The sequence below is a fragment of the Lonchura striata genome, chromosome 8 (assembly GCF_050655825.1).
Source record: "Lonchura striata isolate lonStrDom1 chromosome 8, ASM5065582v1, whole genome shotgun sequence".
NCBI lineage: Eukaryota > Metazoa > Chordata > Aves > Passeriformes > Estrildidae > Lonchura > Lonchura striata.
In genome coordinates this window covers 28,623,069-28,642,911 of record NC_140710.1, presented here as the reverse complement: position 1 = coordinate 28,642,911, position 19,843 = coordinate 28,623,069, and the positions used below count along the sequence as shown (strand labels likewise).

The following is a 19,843-nucleotide window of genomic DNA, read 5'->3' as shown; positions in this document are numbered from 1 at the left end:
ATGTGCCACTCTGGTCTTGTGTGATAGAGGCAGCAGAATGTGAGAGGCTGTTGTCTCAGAGAGCAGCATGGGCCAAAAAATGTTGTGGAGAATGTCTCTGATTTGAGCTGGTGTCTGCTGGGATCTGAGCCTGCCTTTACAGAGCACTTTGGGTGGTTGGCACTTTCTTGCGTGCAGAAAGAGTTTGAGATGCTCAGCTGAGCCAGTTGCTTTGCAACTCATTTCCATTTCTCAGGCACTGCAGTGATGCTGCCGTGGTCTCTCCTCACAGGACAGTTCAGTCCCCTCAGCATGGACTGCCCAAGGGTGTAGAGAACCTTCCCCAGCTCACATCTCTCCAAGTGGGTTGCCGAGGGCAAGACAAGCTTTCAAACACCCCAAAGCAGAAGGGACAATTGTTACCCAAGCCCTGCCCAAGTTCTCCTAAGAAAAGAAAGACCCAAGTGTTGCAACATCCCTTAAAGCTCTCTGAGCAATGATGACTGAAATCTCCTGGACTCTGGCCCATGCCTCAAACGTCAGGTTCCCTGTCCCTTCTGACAGCTCTCTTCCACACAGGTGCCTGGGGAGTATAGCAAACCCTGCCAGGCTCTCCCAGCCCCTTTCACAGCAAGGCAGAGAGCCTCTAGATGGCAGCGTTTCTGTTCAGGAGCCCAGCAGCTGCTCCGGGCCAGCTCCGTGCATCCCTTTCCTGCCAGGCTTTGGAGGAGCTCCGAGATTAACGCTGGGCTGAAGTGGACAGCTTAGCACCCCGCTGCCTCTTATCACTTCCTCAGTGAAAGTGGCTTGAATTTTGTGACCTTAGGGGACCAGGTTTTAGCAGGCTGGACAGAAGTTTCTGGCTGTCCTTCCCCGCCACGTGATGAAACTGGCTCAGGATTGATTGCTGGGACAAGTGCCTGTTGGTCAGGAAGGTAGCAGGGATTTTGGTAGTGGGTGTCCTCTGCTGTGACAAAGCTCAGCTAGTTTTCTGTGTGTGCTTGAGGATGCAGACAGGGGATCTGCTCTTCCCAATGTTTGTGAAGGCTGCCTGTGGGAGACTAGGGCCTTGTCTTTGGCTGGAGAGGAGCTGGGAGCTTAGGGAAGGAAAATGTAGCTGGAGAGAGGACTGTAATTGCTCCTCCACACTTGGAGCTGTCACTTGCTTTCACCTCCTCCCTGCACTTGGCTTTGGTCACTGCCTGAGTGATGGGGATCCTGGGCTGAGTACCTCCTTTTCCTGGGCTTCTGCTGTGATGCTGAATGGAAACCACACCTCAGAGCCTGTGCCTGTGTTTATCTTCTCTCCTGGATACTAAAGTGACAGGTACTTTCTTTGTCCATATAAGTGTCAAGGGAGAAAGATGAAGGGAGCCTGGAGGCTGCTGTCCCTCACTGGGTGCACTTGATAGCTTTTATTTAAGCTTGGGGCCAATCTTACTTAGCTTCTGACCATGTTTTATCATGGACTCAACTCATTTGAGATCAAGGAGAGGAAGACTGGGAAAACCAAGGATGTGTTCCTGCCCCTGGGCACTGTGAAATGCAGCACTTGCAGACTGGGGTCCTGTAACTCTTCCCTGTTACAGCCCTCCTGGAAGCTGGCAGCAAAACTCAGCCCCTTGCCAAGGCCCCAGAGAGCTGAGCAGGGGGAAGGCAAGCACCATGTTCAGCAAAGGTCTGGGCCATTTGTACTCATGGTGCTCCTTGGGGTTTTATGAATCTAAGTTTACCCTCATGGTGGGACAACTGGGTTTACTCTGTGGACCACAAATAGAGGCTAGACCCAGATCTTTCTTGAACTTGGCTGGTGTGGTGACAACAGCTGACCTGGGATCTAGGCCAGTCTCCTCTTCAGCTAATTCTTTCCTACCACTTCCACTAAGGAAGTATTGATATGGGTGGGACAGCATTTCTTTCCTGTATGGCAACGATGAGAGGAGCAAGCCCTGCTCTTGAATCTCTCCTCTTGTACTCCATCCCCTCCTCCTTCTGCCTTCCTGGCCTGGCTGCTCTTGCTCCCCTTCAGCACAGTGGAGGAGCCTGAAGCTGCTCCTGAGCAGCAGGATGATGCTGGTGCTGCAAAGTGTGGAAGGGAAACTGGATTTCAGGGGCTTCAGGAGGTGCCAGTCGTTTCCCAGCTCTGCCACAGCAGAGGATAAATCATTCCTATCTCCCTGTGCATCATTTCCCTCTGCATAAAACAGACAGGGATCCTTTTCTTGCCTCCTTGTGTTGATGCCAAAGGAGAGAGACTGGTTCCTCCTTGTTTTTCCCCCAGCACAGATGATAGTCTCTTTGGGGTTGGCGTGGTCATGCCTGGGCTTTCCAATCCCCCAGGAGACCTTGGAGCCTGGCTTTGCAGGTGTGTGGCAGCACAGATGAGCTGCCTGGCTGCCCCTCAGCCTCTCAAGGCCGTGAGACAGCTCGCTCCCAGCCTATGCAGGAGCTTTCTCTGCCAGTCCTGCACCTGCAGCCTGGGAAAATGGCTCCAGTCATGCTGCAGCAGGCATGGACAATTGATTATAAGTGGTCATAGATTACCTGGAGCAATGCTATTAAATTTAATACACTTCTCCACCCCCTCTTGGGGCTCAGCCTTGGGTTGTGTACGTGACATCTTGTTGCAAAGCATTTTGGGGACATTGCAAGGGGCGGGAGGCAAAGAGATTCGACTGCAAAAAGAGTAAGAAGAAGATGAGTTTCTGTTGAGATTTATTTCCTGCCTTATAATTGCCCAGAAAAGCTGTGTAAACCTTCTCTGTTTGTGGAACAAATACTGCAAGAGTTACTGCTCTGACCTTTTTTTTTCTTTTCCACTGGACAATTGTCTGTGCCCTTGCTATTCTGAAGCCTTGATATGCTGCTGGCAGATTTATGCCATGTTGAAACCCAGTTCTTATTGCCTCAGAGTTGATTGGAAGCAAGGAAACTTGCTTGGTGAAAAAATAAACCCGCTACCATGTGCCCTGCATTCCAAGCTGGGGTTGAAGTTTAGAAGTCCTTTTTTCCTTGTCAGCTCCTTGTCTCCTGCCACTGTCATCTTTGAAAGGTGAGGGACCATCTCCAAAGAGGATCACCACTGGATTTAGACAAGAGTGAGATACTTAATGAGCAACCCACACTGTGATGCAGCGAGGCCACTGCTTCCTCTCGAGGGAAGGGTTGTTCAGCGTGCAAGTCCTGCCCTGGCTTAACAAAAGCTTGTGGCAAATCCCCATGTGGACACTCTCACATTGATTTGGCAGCTGCTAAATTTGGGAATAAATCCACCTTCCATGGCAGCAATAGTAAATCAGATGAACCACAACCAAGAGGGTTTGGAGTCCACTGCAAAAATGCGCTACACTCATTTTGTGTGTGGCTCAGAGCTTGCCTGTGCTGAAGAGGACTTGGTGTTAAAGCTCTCTGGAACAAACCTTGGAATTTTTATTCTGTACTGGGTGAGATCCCAGGTGAGATCTCAGTTAGTACTTTTTGGAGTCTTCATCACTCTGTAAGCCTCTTATATTGGTGCTTAGAGCCCCTTTTCCCTCTGTATCAACACAGAACTATAAGCCAACAGGATTGTACAGTATCCAGACAGCCTAGAGAGGCTGTGCAACAAAGGCCACTTGGAGTCAACGACTTTCCCCTTGAATGCCACACAAGAGCAGATGCCACTTGCCAACCTCAGCTCCTCATAAGTGTTGGGTGGGTTTGAGGTCTATTGCTACTGGCCCTGTCCAAGCAGGGCTGGTTCTGTCTGTAAGTTTTATTCTGGGTAATATAGGATCTGGTGGTAGCTGGTAAATGTCAGTCCTCATTAGGAAGTGTATCTTCTTGGGGGTATGTTTCTCCTTGTGTTGGAGGCTACTGGTGTTTCACTGAGTGTCAGAGTGGAGAATCAGGCCTCTGTGTGTGTATATATGTGTTTCCCTGTGCAATTCCTCCTGCAGGTGACAGGAGAGCAGAGGGTGTGGGGGTTTAATCCGTGTGTCTGTGGGCAGCTCTGCCAAGGCTGTTTGTCAGCTGGAATCCCAGCACAGGGCTCTGCGGCATCAGCCGTGGCTTTCTTTTTTGCCTTCTGTCACATTTGGAAGGAGGGAAGATGTAGCTGAATCTTGCAATAGTAGGTCAAAACATACTGCAGCACTAAAGATCAGAGCAAAAGCTTTCTTGTACAAACACATGGTTTTATTCATCCTGTTATTTTCTTTATCAAATGCTTACTTGCCTTTACGGAGCAGCTTTCAGCCCCAGGGAAAGAAAGTGTCTCTGGTTGGGAAGCTGGGCTAGTGACTGGAGTGGATGACAGTTATGGAAAATGGGCAATCTGGACTTTTATTCCTGATTCTTCTCTGGCTTCTGTCTTCCAGATCTCTGTGAAGGGCTGAAGAAATGAAGTACAGGGGCTGTCACTGCATGTGTATGTGGTACACAGCGTGGTGGCACCCCCAGAGCACCCTGGGTGCAGCAAGAAATGCCAGTCATGCTTGCAGCTGTTTCTGGCTGGGGAGCAGTCTGGTTAGGGTGCTGGAACGGGCTCTTTTATCCAGGAAAAGCTTTGCCTGGGATTCTTCAACGTCCAGACATGCAGACAGCTTCTTTTTAAGGTCTCATTTGAAAGATGTCAGCTCCCCCTCCCTACTCTTCCCCAGGCAGCGAGAGCAGAAAACTAAATTTATCTGCATTGGGACAGAGAGAGCTGGAGTAAACCAGCCAGGCACTGCTCCAGATCTGCTGGGTGGAACAACTGGCACAGAGCTGTCTGTCTGTCCGAATCAGAGGTACTGGGGTGCAGCTGATGCTGGGCTGACTGTGACACCTGCACAGCGTTTTCCATTCCTGTCCACAGGGTTCAGAATTTGCTGGAAAGTTTGCCTTGTTGAGGTGATGTTTTATCAGTCTCTGGGTTAACATGTTTCTTCTATAGATGAGGCAAAGCAGTCCCTCTGCTTGTTGGGAGACAGATGAGGAGCTGCACTCCTTGCCTTGCTTCCTCCCAAGACCCTGTGAGAACCCCAGGGTGGAAACAGTGCTGGAGAAGAGGTAAAGCCCTTGATGCTCAGGAACTTTTGAATATCCTGTAAGTAGTGCGTAGGGATGGGAACTGTGAAGGACTCAAATATTTTCAATTTGAGGGTAGCTGCCCACAGGGCCCTTTCTGGGGCCATTCTTGATTGGTGGAAGGGAGCACAGGGCAGATGTCTGAACGGGTGTGTGCTGCACACTGCTGTGTGACTGAGGTGAAGTAGAGACTCTTTACTGTCTTCCTTCCTGAGGCTGTCTGGGGCATGGGCAGGTGGGGAATCAGTGGGATCTGTTTTTTCTTTTTCCCTTCCTAAAACTGGAGCATACTTCTCTGTCAGGCTGGTGCTAATGAGTTAGTTAAACAGCATCTCCTTACTGGAAACTCTTTTCAGTCCAATTAAGATCTTGCAATATGTCAGTTGTGACAATAAAAGTGAATTAAGGCTCATTTCTCCTTTTTTACGATGTTTATTAGAAGATGGGAATGCTCATTTAGAGGAGCTAATCGTAGTTATTTATTTGTCAGTGGTACCAAGAAGCCCCTGCTCAGGCTAGAGACCCAGTGCCAGATGCTGTGTGTGCTCGTGGGAGCCAGCCTTGGAGAACCATGCAGGAAGAGCCCAGGTGAGGTAGGGAGACTCCTGTGACCATTTAGCCCCAGCTGCAGGACTTGCTGCTGTTTGGAGATGCTGTGGGAGCCACTGGGGTCAAAGAAGGTAAGAGGAGAATGTGTAACTCTTCTTCCTTTCAAGCTGTTTTGATTCAGTGGCTTGGCCAAGACTTAAAGCAAGCTCTTCCAGGGGCTGGGCTGCTAGTGAAGATGCTTTCCAGCACACCTAACAGGGAAAAGGAGTTATTTTATTGCTGTGAGAAACCCAGGCAGGTGGATGTAATAGAAAAGGCCTGTAGGAAGGTTGAGTGCTTCACCTTGTTTTCAAGGGGAGCTTGGTTTGTGCTTCTCAAACTCTTATCCAATAAAATTAAAAGATCCTGTAATTAGGAGCAGAAATCCAAGGACCTGGAGGCACAGATACTAAGAAATTGGCCAGGAAGGAAAAAGCCAAACTGATAATACTCCCCTGCTGCCTGTCCTGCAGAGAACCAAGAATAGTCAGCCCTCAGTGCCTCTCCCTGTGAGGGTGACCCTGTGCTGGAGGAAGGGGGTAAGGGTCTGGCCCCCCTTTCCCTGAGGTTGCCACATGGGGAGGAGCAGAATTTACTGAAGGCAAAGGCATTGAGCACAATGAGACAAATTGTCCTGTGGGCTACTGCAGCCCCATGCTGCAGCAATAGTCACTGAGCTGTGGGCTGCTGAGCTCTGCTCCTAGGCTGTGTTTTGGGCTTCCAGATTCTGTCCTTCAGTGTGTGTTCCTGCCTGCTTTGTGGGCTCCTTCCTCAGGAGTTTTTGCTTTGCTTTGTGCTGTTATGCTTATGAGTGACATCCACACCCTGGGTCCAGCCTTGATGCCAGCCTCACAGAAACATGGGTTGGGCTTCTGAAAGCTGTTGTGAGGAGGACAGAAGCTGAGGGCTTTGAAGATCATACTGGACATGAGAATGGAGAAAGCTGAGATAAATGAGGCTGCAGGATGTGCTGATTTGCTCCCAACCTCCTCGCCAGGATTGCTAGGCTGGGGTGAGCCAGCAGCAGCCTGTGAGGAACTGATACTTCCAGGCTGGGTTCCTGCTTGTGGCCACATGAGTACAACACACTGGGGCTCTTCCCTGTCCATGAACCCATCCTGATGTGTTGTAGCAGGCTCAATCTCTGTCTTTCTTGCTGTAAAAAAATCGTTCTTCTTTCAGTCCTGCAGCTGTTGATGTTTTGAAGTTACAAAAACATTTAAATGATTAAAAAAAAAAAACAACCAAAAACAACCAACCCAGCCTTGGTTTATCAAGGGAACTTGTAATGAGGAGAAGGGGAGGGGGAACAGACACAGGAAGGGCAGGAGATGCTAACAGCCTGGCAGAGCACTTGTCATCTTGACAGCACAGTAAGTTTCAAACTGGGCTCGCTCCCGACGCTTGCCTGAAGGTGTATTTAACTAATGCTGGAGAGAATGGAGCAGAAGTGTGCACCTTTGAGCCCAAGGAGGCCTCCACGGGGGTTAGCCAGGTTTGGGAAGGGAGGAGAGGGACTCCAAATGGAAAATGTGCTCCTTCCCTACCTGCCTGTCTGTGTGGAGCCAGACTGCAAGGCTGTGCTCGCAGAGAGGATGCTAATGAAGCGTGAACCGGCTGCGCTCAGTGGAGGCTCCGTGTATCTGCCACCAGCCCACCTCTGCCTTTCATTCCTTCTCTATCTGCATGTTGTGCTTGACGAATGGAAATGCAGGCTTCTCTTTGAAGCAGGAGGGATGACAAGCAAACAGATAGGATGGAAGCTGAAATTCTGCTTTCTCAGGGCTAGGCTAAATTGTCAGAAGATACACAAAGCTTCTAGGAGAGATTTGCAGCCTTTGGGACTGATCAGAGACCCTGGGTTTTGCAGGTTCAGCGAGGTGCAAAGAAGGGTCTTTCAATGGATCTATAGTGTGTCAAGAAATCTTTTACCGTAGTTTTTTGTCTTTTTTTTTTTTTTTTTTTTTTTTTTCCAGGCCCTGACTCTGTGCTCCAGGGCTGCTGCTCGTCTGTGTGGAGTTCCAAGCCCCCAACCCTTCTTAGTCCAGAACTTCCAAAGTGCACCTCCCATCTTCCTCAAACGCCTTTCAGCTCTCCCTGCTGCAGCAGGACCTGCTCCATCTCTCCTGTCCAGGTATTCCTGCCTTCTTTCCCGCTGCCCCTGGCTCTTACCTCCCCTTCTTCCCCCCACTTTTCCCTGTTTTAGTCAGACCTTTGCTCACTTTCTGTCCCCAGAACCTGTGCTACAAGATTTCGGAAACAGAGATGTGAGCTGTGTCTCCAGAAATCCTAAGATGGTGCCTACATACCATAGGCTTGTGTTGAATCTGCATTACCTACATGTGGGAGTGGGAAGCATCATCTCTCCTCAAACATGCCTGCAACCAAAATCATTGAATTGCTAGGGTTGGAAAAGCCCTCTAAGATCATTGAGTCTAGCTGGTAACCCAGCACTGCTGTGCACACCTCTAAGCCATGTTGTCCCCAAAATAGTCCAGACAGCCACAAGAGAGCAGGATGCTTTATGTCTGGTCCTGTGTTGTGAGAAGGTTCTTTGGCAGAGCTTAAGGCTCTTACACTGACTTTGGATACTGCTGGAAAAGGATGTAATTGTTTGGTTTTTTTTCATAGTGAAAGACTTGGCATTTCTGAGAAGCAAACTCCCAACTAGGAGGCAGAACAAGCTGGGCATGTGAGATGGGAGTTGTGCCATGAGCCAGAGCATCTGCTGTATTGGAGGGCCTGAACTGTCCTGTTGCTTTCATCACATCCCCAGGCATCTCATAGCACCTCCCTGCATGCAGAGAAGCATCTGGGAGGGTGCAAATGCCAATCTGTGTTTGTACATGCCCTCTGTAACAAAGCCATCCACCTCCCAGCATCAGCTGTAGCAGGAAGGGATGGAAACACAGTGTTTGACACTGGAGTGGGGGCCCAGCCTGGGAGCCTTGCCTGGACATGGCTGTCTGTGGCACTATGGAGAATGGGCTAAAATCAGGGATGTTAGTCCATGCTCTCTCTTGCAGCTGTATGGTTTTATCTTCCTTTCTAGACTGGCTTTAAGATACGGGAAAGCGTTGCGATTCTTCCCACAGGAGAGATTTGCTGAAGTCCTTAGCTGGTACAAATCAATCAAGCTCTAACTCACAAAGCACCCTATGGGGACACAACTTCGATAGGAACCTTCCCTCTGAAGTTTGATGTGATTTCCTTTTCTCCCAGCCACACATTTTCCTCTTTTCATTGCAAAAATAAAAGCTGTGACAAAGCCCGGCGTAGCCCCAGAGCTGGTCCCCACCTCCCTTGTCCCAGCCTTTGTGCCCTCCATCAGAAAACTCTGAGTCAACATCTCTTAGCTCCACCAGCTTTGTAATGTTTTTTTTTTTTTTTCCTTCTCCTCGTTCCCCCATCCCAGCTGGGGTGAAGAAGCAAGAAAGCAAATAGGAATAAATACCTCCAGCCATAAAAGTGAAATAAATCAATACCTCTTCTCTGAAGCCAGAGATGCTTAATAGGCAAGGATCACTGCCAGATTGTAAAAAATGTGTTTAGTGTGCGGCTGGGGCAAGTTTAACCCTTGGACATAAACAGCTGAGCAGCTTCTCTCACCTCTGAATTAAATAACTTTAACTGCAGAGGGCTGTGATTAATGGAGGTTCCTCTACTTGGGATGCTTGCAGGTATTTGGTACCTATGGATTGTCTGGGAGATTGGGATGGAGAAGTTGTTGCCAGGTCCCTTCTAAAGGACCAGTGATGTTTTTTCCATTAAAGTATGGCTCTATTCATTGGTAGGGGAGCTCCTGGGCACTGGGCTGAGTTTCCCAGGAACTGAGGACCTTTCTAGCTCTCTGTAGTGGGAAAGCTTGGGTGAGACAGTGATGGGACCTGAGATAGTGACAGGATGGCATGAATCTGTGTTAGGGGAGGTTTAGGCTGGATATTAGGAAAATGTTCCTCATCCAGAGGGTGTTTGGGCACTGGAACAGGCTTTCCAGGGAAGTCTTCACAGCCCCACGGCTGCCAGAATTCAAGGAGCATTTGGACATGCTCCCTGAAGTCTAGCAGCCATGGTGGGGTTGTTGTGGATGTCTTGTGCAGAACCAGGAGCTGAACTGGATGATCGTGGTGGGTCCCTTTCTAACTCAGAATATTTTATGATTCACTAGGAGGACAAGACACAGCCAAGGCTGGAGTAACAGCAATTGTTGGAAGCCCCAATGAGATGTTATTGGGGGAAATGTTAGCCCTGCTGTCAGCTAGACTGGTGAGACCACATGAGGAATAATGGGGGATACTGTGGCCAGTCTTTCTGAAGACAAATGAGGTCAAATAGGAGCAGGTATAAAGGAGTCTGCAGAGAAATTCAGTATCACACCAGTCCTATCACACCCTGAGTTTAGCTTCACAAAATCAAGGCTAAGGGGTGCTGCACTCTGAGACAAGAACTGTTTAGAGTAAACAGATGTTGGCACCAGGACAGGTAGTTATGGGCTGTCCATGAGCTTGGGAGATTGGCAAAAAGCAGAAACACAGTGGTCCCTTCCAGCAGTCATGGAGCAGGGAAGCACTGGGACTGGTTTAAAGTGAAGCTGAGCAGGAGTGATTGTTTCACATAACTTCAGCACTGCTCAGAGGCTAGATGTAGGGATGTGGGATTTCTTACAGCTCTTATTTATGATGTTGTGTGCGCCTTTTGTTGGGGCTAGGAGCTCAAAGATAGCCAAGGTATTCCAGGAGAAGATTAGGGTCAGTTTCCCACAAAGCCTTCATGCACCTGGATAAGCTCTTTGCTCCCCTGACACACGGCCTCACCCTCAGTTAAGTGCTGCCTGCACACATATGTTTTCCTGACCTGCTGTGGAGAGCCACATGATGGAAGTTAACTTGGTGTCGAGGAGCTGGTAGCATCTGACACAACTCTCAAAGCTAGCTGGTTTCCATGCAAAAGGAGGACATGTTCTACTGAGGTGATCCTAGAAATACACTTGTATTGTTTTGATGTTTATTTGCATGGGTAGAGGAAATTGCATCGCTTGTTAACATAAGTTTGCCACAGGTGTGTGAGTTATTAAAGTAGCAGTGGAATAGGCTATTCCAAATATGCCCTGATTTTGCTCTTCTCCCATGGAGAGTATTGCTGTTAGCTAGGGCAGAACAAAGAGGTTGAGGTCATGGTTGGTATCAAATGGGCAGGATTTGTCCCAGCACTTGTGCCAAAATTTCCTTATGGGAAGCAGCAGAGAAACCTGGGTCATACACAAAAAAACCAGGGCTTTGCTGACTTTTGATGCATTGCCTCTTCCTTGCTCTGCAGTCTGTCAGGCAGCTCCTACTCTTCCCTGCCAGATTCCAGGTGTTCCAGTTTGGACCTGAAAGTCCTTGTAGTTAGACCAGATGCTGTCACAGGGAACTCTCCACACCTAAATCCACTTAATTAAAGCCAGAAAAGATTTCCAAGATAATCAAATCCAACCATTAACACAGCACTGCAACTTTTCTCAGTCTCTTGATCTCTTCAAATATGAAGAAAGGTGGAGAGCATTGCCTGTAAGGGACTGTAGGGGTCTACTGCCTCCAAGACCCCAGTGTTTTGGATGAGGTGCTGTCCTGTGGGCATCAAACATCTCTGTGGCTTTGTGCGTGTCATTTCTTTATTACAGAATCACACAGAATCACAGAATAATGAGGTTGGAAGAGACCTCTAAGATCATAAAGTCCAACCTATGCCCTAACACCACAACTAGACTATAGCACCAAGTGCCAAGTCCAGTCTTTTTTTAAACACATCCAGAGATGTGTTTTCCCTAGGAAGACAATTCCAGTATTTTATTATTCTTTCAGTAATTTTTTTTTCTCTAATATCCAATCTAAACCTTCCCTGACGTAGCTTGAGACTGTGTCCTCTTGTTCTGCCAGTTGCTGCCCAGTGGAAGAGATCGACCCCCACCTGTCTGCAACCTCCCTTCAGGAAGTTGTAGAGAGCAATAAGGTCACCTCTAGGCCTCCTCTTCTCCAGGCTAAACAATCCTGACTCCCTCAAATGTGAGAAATTCTTGCTCACTTGTCCAAATGTGGGAGAAAAATTCTTGGTGGTGCCTGCAGAGTTGTCTGTGAAAGTCCAGGCGTGGAAGAGCTGGTGAATTGTTTTTCTGCCCAAAGCAAAGGAAGAGCTCCTGGTGGGATAATCAATCTTCACAAGAGCTTCCCCAGCCGAAGGCGAGGCGAACGCCCTGACTTTATGGAGTGTGGAGCAGCTCCCCTGTAATGGCCATGAGTATCCCTCCTGGGCAGGAGCTCACCTGTGGGATGGGAGTGTGTGTGTGTGTGTGTGTGTGTGTGTTTTAAGGTTGTAAAATGCTCCATGGAGGAAGGCTCTGGCTGTTACACGTGCTGACAGCAGAGCTGCCGGCACGTCAGCTTCCTTGGCGTAAAATCACAGCGGCGGATAAATCCTGGGGAAATAAAACCAACCCAATCGAATTAGCCCAGAACCGTGTGCAGGAGGTGGGAAATGTTTTCACAGTGTTTCATCCTCTCTTGCGGGTAGTGAATCGCTGAGGGTAATTTCTCAGCTCGGTGCAATTCAAACCAGCCAGGGCTCCTTGTTGGTTAATCCTGATGAGGGACAGAGGCCCCTCTGTTGGTCTGACAGTAGCACACTGCTCTTGTGTTCCCCAAAATGGTAAGGAAAGGCACTGACACTGGTTTTTATCCTTCCTCCTAGGACTTTCTGATGCTGTGCCTTGGGTTGGAGGGAAGGATGCTCCCTAATGTCAGCCAGCATTGGGCTGGGTATGGTGTGCCTCGCTGGCTGCCCCGGGGTGGGAGCCATCACCCAGGCTGGGATTCCTCCGGAGGCTGGGAAGTAGCTGCCAGGCCGGATCTGGGATGGGGGAAGGGAAAGACTTAGTTTCTTTCAGTATCTGAGGGTGGATTAAGTGGAGCGTTCCTTGTTAGCTAATTGAAACAGTCAAAATGTCAAATGAGGCATTTCAATAATAGTGATGTTAGGAGCTTTACGTTTTTATTTCCTTCCCTCTCTCCTTTGTATCATGCCTTCAAGACATGGGGACCTAAGTCTACTTTTACAGAAACCCTCTTAAAGAGGGGCTTCAGGGGGATGGGGCAAGGACTGAAGCTGTTTTAATCCCCTCCAATTCCAACATTATTGTGTTTCAGCAAATATTTTGCAAAAGGATTTTCAGGCTGAACTTCAAACAGGCAAATTCTTCACTTCAGTGACTCGGGGAGCTTTGCAAATTTAGAAAAGAAAATGAAGATTGTTTTAGCTGACATTTAAACCTCTTCTCTTTTCCCAGCCTGTCAGGAAGCTTCATACACTTTGGGTCAGATGCTCTTTCCCTGAAGAAGAAAAGGATATTTATAGCTGGGTAGGACCTTAAAGGGGAAATCTCTAGGCTGCACTACCTGTCAGATGAAGTTACATATAGCCCCAATAGGAACAGCCAACCTGGAACCCACTAGATGGAAGTAAAAAGGTGATGGTCCAGCCCTGGGCCACACAAGAGGGTCTAGCTCAGGTAATTTGGCCAAATTCCAGGAGGATGAAGGTAATCTTGGCTGCAGTGTGGTATTTTCTGGGTATTCCTTATGGCTCACTGTGTTTTGTTGACCACCTGAATCTTGGAGATTGTTCACACATAGAGACGTTGAAATGTGGTTTGGGTCATTCCTGCTCCTTGGGGAGGTAGGAAAGGGATTGGTGAGAGAGGCAAGCCCAAAGAAAGCCAGTTGGTCCCACAGAAAGGCTGTGGCTTGCTTGCCCTGGTTGGTTGGAAGCTCCTGAGGGGCTGATGCACCACCTGGCTGCAAGTCTTGGTTCCTCCTTGCTCCTTCAGCCAGGGCTGAATCCAGGCTGGCAGTGCCAGGCAGCGAGCAGCTGTCTGGGCTGTGCGTGGAGCAATTTATTCCCAGGGAATAGAGTGATTGGGGTTTCTTAAGGTAAAGACAGCTTGCAAAGAAAAGCAGCATGTCTGGGGACAGCAGAGCTCTGCTCTTACCCACAGCTTGTTCTGCACAAGGAGTTTCTGTTGGCACATCACCTCTTCTCCAGAACTGGTCTGGAAGGAGGGGAGGTCACCCTTTGGGGCTGGGGTGTGGGGCTGGGGTTGTCTTCTGCAGCCAATGGGGTTGCACAGGAGATTTTAGCATAAGCTTTTTTGCAACCTGAGCCCTGGGCCTTGCTCTGAGGCCCCAGGTAGGACACCAAGGACATTTTGGTGTAGCCCAGAGTAGCTGGAATCTGGATGAAGGTTGGTGTCAGGCTAATGTAGCTCTGGGGCTGTTATTTCTGTGTGGTTTGGCCTATTGGACTATAGCATGGAAATCACTGGTAAGCTTCAATTAAACCCAGGAACATCTCCCATGGTGTAGGTCCAAGTGTTCTCCTTTTGGCCAGCATCGGCTGGGTGTTCCGTACACTCTTGTATTTTCCCACATCTCCCTAGATTTTAAGGGAAAGAAATCCAAGTGCAGTGCCTGGAGAGGGAGCCGTGATGTGTTCTGGCTGAGAATCCCAATTTAGCCATTAGGGTGTGGTGGCCTATTCTCCATGGAACGGGCATGTAGGTACCACCCAGAGCTGTGTGGGGTGCTGCAGGCAGGCTTTCCTTGTAGGAAAAGTACCTGGGCTGAAGGAATAACAAAACCCCTCTTACAGACCTTGTCTCATGGAGACCCAGAGGGATCTTCTGTGGAGCTCACAGGTGACTCTCAGCTGGTGTTGCTCTGCTGGGCTCTGCAGGAATGGGAGAGCACAGGGCACTTTGCAGGATGTTCTGGAGGGTATCTGGGGGGTATCACACTGCTGGTTCTGCTTCCATGCTCCTTCAGATACCACCTCAACAGTGCCATCCTGGAGCCGAGCTGCCCAGGCTTTCACAATCCCATAAAGACAAGGAACAAAACTCTTACACGCTGAGCTCTCCACCAGGGTTTTCCCACCTTCTGCCCACCCTGGTGGATATTAGCGAGCTAGTAGATTTAGACCTGCTGTGCCTTGATAGAAAAATTTATTTTTAGGGCCTTGATATTTAAAATGATCTGTTATAATTTCATGCTTAAATAACACTAAATAATGTTCCCTGTTTGCACAGTGTAATTGGAAGAGGCGAATAAACCAAACAAACCAGCTATGACTGAGTTTCCTTAATATTTTCAGACTGAAACAAACAGCAAAAAAACAAGGGCCTAGCCAATTTAAAACTTTGGGGGTATTTTCTAGTTGGCATTTCACTTTTTCTTTTTCACAGGCCAAGAAACATGAGCGTTCTAAAGAGCCAGTGGCTTCTTGCCAAAGAAAACTCAGTTGATCTTAGATTGCAAAAAAAGAAAAAAATCAGAAGTGAACTTATTGTTTGTTTTTTAGGAACTGGCAGGGCTAATGACTCTGCAAGTGCCATGGGATTTTATGCAAGTGCAGAAAAGACTTAGAAAATATTCAGCAAGTTCATTTAGGCTCCTTTCATGCTTCTCAAATCCTGAGGCTTCTTTATTGCTTCTTTATGTCAATTTGGCACTGCTTGATTTCGCTGCCGCCCTCAATGTTATTGTAATGGCATTGCTGTGCTCCATGTGGAGCAGGTCCTGCCCAGATCACATCCCATGTAACCTGCCTGGGCGTTTAGGGGATTGAATTAAAATTCAGGCCTTTGGTTGACCCTTTTTGGGCATAGGGAGTTCAGGCCAAGCTGCCAATCCCTGTGTGCGAAACCCTCAGTGTCATTATTTGGGCAAAGAGATTTTGTGATTAGTCACGAATTTTCCCTTCTGGAAAACTGCCATTGGAGAGGGAATATAGCCCGGGCTGATGCAGCTGCTGCACATCAACTCATTGGTGTGTCTTTATCTGGCACGAGCCCTCTTTGCCAAGGTTCAAGAAGTGTTAGGACAACATTCTCAGGCTCATGTTGGGATTCTGTGCAGGGCCAGGAGCTGGACACGATGGTCTTTATGGGTTGCTTGTTATGATTTTATGATTCTCCTGTTAGAAGGGTGTGAGTAAGTTTTCCCTCTGTGTCCCTGTGCTGAAATGCCCCATGGATCAATGCTCCTGCAGGCTCAGGTTGTGACAGTGATGATGCTGACACTCCTTAGCAGCCCTGCATCCTCCTCTTGGTTCTTCCCTTTCCTACCAGTGCCCTGTCCTCCCTCTGCCCCGCCTACCTGGGGTGAGCAGGCTTCCCCCAATGCCTCCTCTCCTTCTTGGCTGTCGAAATCCTTCTCCCTCTTCCCCTCCCTGTGCTCTGCACAAGCCTCGGCTCTGTTTGTGCCCACATTAGCATTTCTGCTGACTGCAAGGATCGGTTTAATTTCATGGGTGTCATTTCCTTCAAGAAATCTCTCTCTGAGCAGCAGCCCGACGAATGCCTGATAAAACATATTTTCCTACGGTAATGATTTTATGGACCCATAAGTCATGAATTTATTATGATCTCAGCCCCTGCTGCTGATTGCTGTAAAATGCAAAGTAATTAACAGCGAGCGGTAGCAGCTATTCCCACCTGGTAGCGTGTTCTTGGGTACGCTGATGGCTTTGATTAAAGTAATGGCTAAAGTGTACAGCCCGGCTGTAAAATATTAGCATGATTAATGCAGTATCCTAAATAAGAAACAAAACTAATGGGCATGGTTTGAGGAATTAAATATATATATGTATATATACATATATATATATATATATATATACACATTCCTCTCCCACCCTCTAGCTATTGTTCTGGCTCATTTATGCTTTCTTTTCTGTTAAATAATGTATGGGCTGGAGGACCGGGGGCCAGGCTACAGATGCATATTGCAGTTTCATAACATCTTAAGTGCTTGTGTTAATTTTTCACTCCTTCCTCCTCTTTCCCCTCAACTTGCCATCTCCCATCGTGTAGGGGGAGAAAGATAATCGAGTTTCCTGAACTTGGCCTGAAGTCAGATGTGATTTGATTTGGATTGCAGACAGCCTGGGGAAGCGGCTCCGAGGCTACTTGGAGAGTTGGACGTGGTTTGTGGCCTCTCAGAAGAGAAACCCCGGCGCTGTGTTCACATTCCCGTGGCTGGGGGTGATCTCTGGGCTGTCTCAACAGCCCAGAGCCCAGAACTTTCTCACACATGAAGAATAACCACATCTGTCCAAAAAGCTGCAGTGCTGCTGCTGGGAAAAGAATGCTTTTGCTTTTCTTTTTCTGAACAGCCCAAAAAAGGCAGTGACTGGATTTCAGTGGAAAATAAGACCCAAGTCAGATTTTTCCCCGCCACCCTTCCCAAAACCATGAAGCATTTGGTTTCTGGCATTTTCCAATTGGAAATTTTCCAATCAGAAATTACTTCGGCTTGGGCGTGAGACAAGGAAATAAACTTTTTTTAAAGACCAACACTTGGAAAATTTTATTTGGAAATTGAGAAAATATCTGATTGGAAAAAAAAATAAAGAAGAAAAAAAGACATTTCTGACCCACATATTTTGATCAGCTCTTCTCTTCTTATTTCTAAAGATGTGTACACCAATGTCATCTAATTCCCTCTGATCAGCCTTTACCTTTTCAGGTCTATTGATCTGCTCTAGTTTATGAAGCTCCCAACTATTGGAAGGAAGAGTTTATAAATGACTACAGGGAAACAGGATTCTGTATCACAGGAGTTCCAGCTGTGCTGCTTTTGTTTATCACACAACACACATTTTTGGAACTTTTCTTAACCAGGAGGTTGCAAAAGGAAGCTCAGCATGCCAATGTCACCAAGAACTGTTGTGTTGTATTGTACTGTGCAAATGCTTGGGATGGAAAGGTTTCTGGGTTTGTTTTTGTAGATAAGGTATAAACTCAGGAGTGCTTCTGCTAGTAAATACAAGTAGCCTCAAGTTCTGGGATGTGTCTTGTTGGTCCCTCCAGTAATTTGACAAAGTACCCTTCCAACAACCTCCTGAAAAGTGCAATGTGAACGATTTTGTTGATCCCTCAGTATCTGGAGTAGTGGGAAGGGACACTGCCAGCGTTGGTGTGGGATTTGGATGTCTCACCCTCATTCAGGGGTGGTCAATCCTAGGAGCCAGATGTGTTACCAGGAAGGTAAGGGAAGTTCTCTCTCTAAAACTGCCACTTCAAAAATTGTGACTACCTTTTGTGGGGAAAGGTATAGGACACCTCCAAAAGGTAGAGTCTGTGATTTAAAGTACAGGGGAGCTTCCATGCAAGGGGAGATTGATCAGATTGAGATGTGCTGTTTGAGTAGAGAGGCAGCTGGGAGAGGGGGATGATCAAACCAAGCACAGTCCAGAGAGGAGTAGGATGGTTTACTCTATCTTGTGATGTGGGTTGCTCAGTGAACACATTAAGCAAAAAGTTGAAAGAAAATGAAGGTAAGTCCATTCTCCTGACATGCATAATTACATATATATTCCATCATCACTTGCTGCTGTGGAGTCCAAAAGAGGAGAATGAATAGATGTGAAGCAGCACTAGATCATCAAGGAAGGCAGATCCCTGAGGATGCTGAATGCAATCAAAGGGTTTGCAGCAAGAAGAGAGTCATAGATATCCTCATTTGCTTTCCCCCTCTTCCTCTTGGGAAGGCTGTGGCCATGTTCTTACGCTTGCTTTGGCCTCTTGTGTTGACACAGGGTCCCAGAGGCTGAGTGCTGGAGGGTGTGGTTTGACTGACAGCACTTCCCTTCCTCAGGAGTGGATGTCCCCAGTCTTCTCCCACCCTGTGAGACCTGGTGTGCTGGATGAGGAAGCACAGGGCAGGTGGTGAAGACAGGGTTACATCACAATTCCCACCAGGACCATCTGGCCTGGGGGGTGTGGAGGACACCACAAGCCGGTGGGGCTGAGGCAGTGGCCTTGAGAGGTAAGAGCTGGGTGTGTGGCTCTCATGGCAGCCCTGAGCTGTGATGGTGCCACAGCAAACCCAGCCTGTGAGGCTGGTGTGTGGTGCCTGGGCCAGGGGAAGCTGATCCTTTTCATCCCTCGTTTGGGCGCTGTTTGAGTCGGCTGCCGCAGTCAGGCTGCAGGGTCATATTTGGAAGGTTTTCTCAGCAGTGCACACATGTTAATGATGTTTGAGGAGTAGTTTCTGTGGGAGACCTGGGAACCAGGCAGCTCTGCAAATCAGCCCATTAGTATTTTTAAAAGAAAACCTCCATCCTATAGGAACTGCTTTGGCCTCTGGAGACGTGCCAGAACTGTATCCCAGACTGCACTGCATCCGCTTCTATTAGATCTTTCCCTCTCTCCTTTTATCCACCCCTTTTCCTTCCCTCCTGCCTAGAGCTTTCTCTTGCTTTTCTATCCAAAACACACTTGAGCTGTTCCTTTGGAAGTTTGCACAAGGATAGGTTGGCGTTTACTTTTCCCCCTGCCGTCTCCTTTCTCCTTTTGGAGCTAATCACCCCGGTGAAATTGAGCTGTAATTCAGTTGGCAGTGGTCAGATTGAGCTGAACATGTGTGCTCCAGCACATCCCCAGATTCTTGCATCAACAAAAACGAGCACAGACAGGCACAAAGCAAAGGAGAGATGGCGTGGCCTTGTTTAAAACACACTCGTGCAGCAGCGTCAGCTACCTGAACAAAAGCTGCCTGTCTGCTCTTTGGAAGTGGGTGAAAGAAGAGGTTATTTGGCTTGATGTGCACAGCAAGAAGGGGAGGTGGTGTTTCCCCCTCCTCCTCCTCCTCCTCCTCCTGCCATCTGCAGCCTGGTGGCAGGTAAGGAGGTTGCTTTGGTGGGGAGGATTTGTAGCTGCTGTGAGTCAGTCAGTGTGTCAGGGTAAATCAAGCCTGACGTTTTTTAACATCTTCCCCACACAAAGAGGGGGGGGCAGGGGGGAACGGAGGAAGCAATTGTAATTTTATGTCTATATCCTGCTCGACTAATCAAGGTGAGCAGGAGACTTGCCAGGCAGAGGTTTTCCTCTTGTTAGCTTGTTCATTTCTCTGTTGCCTTTCCTCTTCCTTTGCTGGACTATTGTAGCAATCTCCTCTGTAGGGAAAGAAGGATCCAGCTGATCAATGCTAGAGGCTTGCAGACAAATGGTTCTTGCTCCTCCAGACTGTCTCTTGTAGTAGGTCTCTAATTAGGTAAGTGAAAACTCATGGAAAAACACATTTTGGCAGAGGTTTTACCACCTTTAACCCTGTGTGCTGCCTCCTCACTCCTATTCAGACCCAAAACTTACTGTTAGCCCTGAGAGCAGTGCTGTAGTGCACATATCCTCTCC

General features: G+C 48.1%; 1 pseudogene across 1 annotated transcript in view; it reads left to right on the top strand.

Annotated features, from left to right (window-relative positions):
* Nucleotides 1-19,843, top strand: part of LOC146766799 (uncharacterized) — a 115,636-nt pseudogene that overhangs the window by 32,188 nt on the left and 63,605 nt on the right. The window contains exons 2-3 of the transcript XR_014956845.1: nucleotides 7,593-7,750; nucleotides 7,852-19,843. The exon at nucleotides 7,852-19,843 is cut by the window's right edge and continues 18,672 nt beyond it. The product of XR_014956845.1 is annotated as an uncharacterized LOC146766799 (transcript). The remainder of the gene's footprint in view (nucleotides 1-7,592; nucleotides 7,751-7,851) is intronic.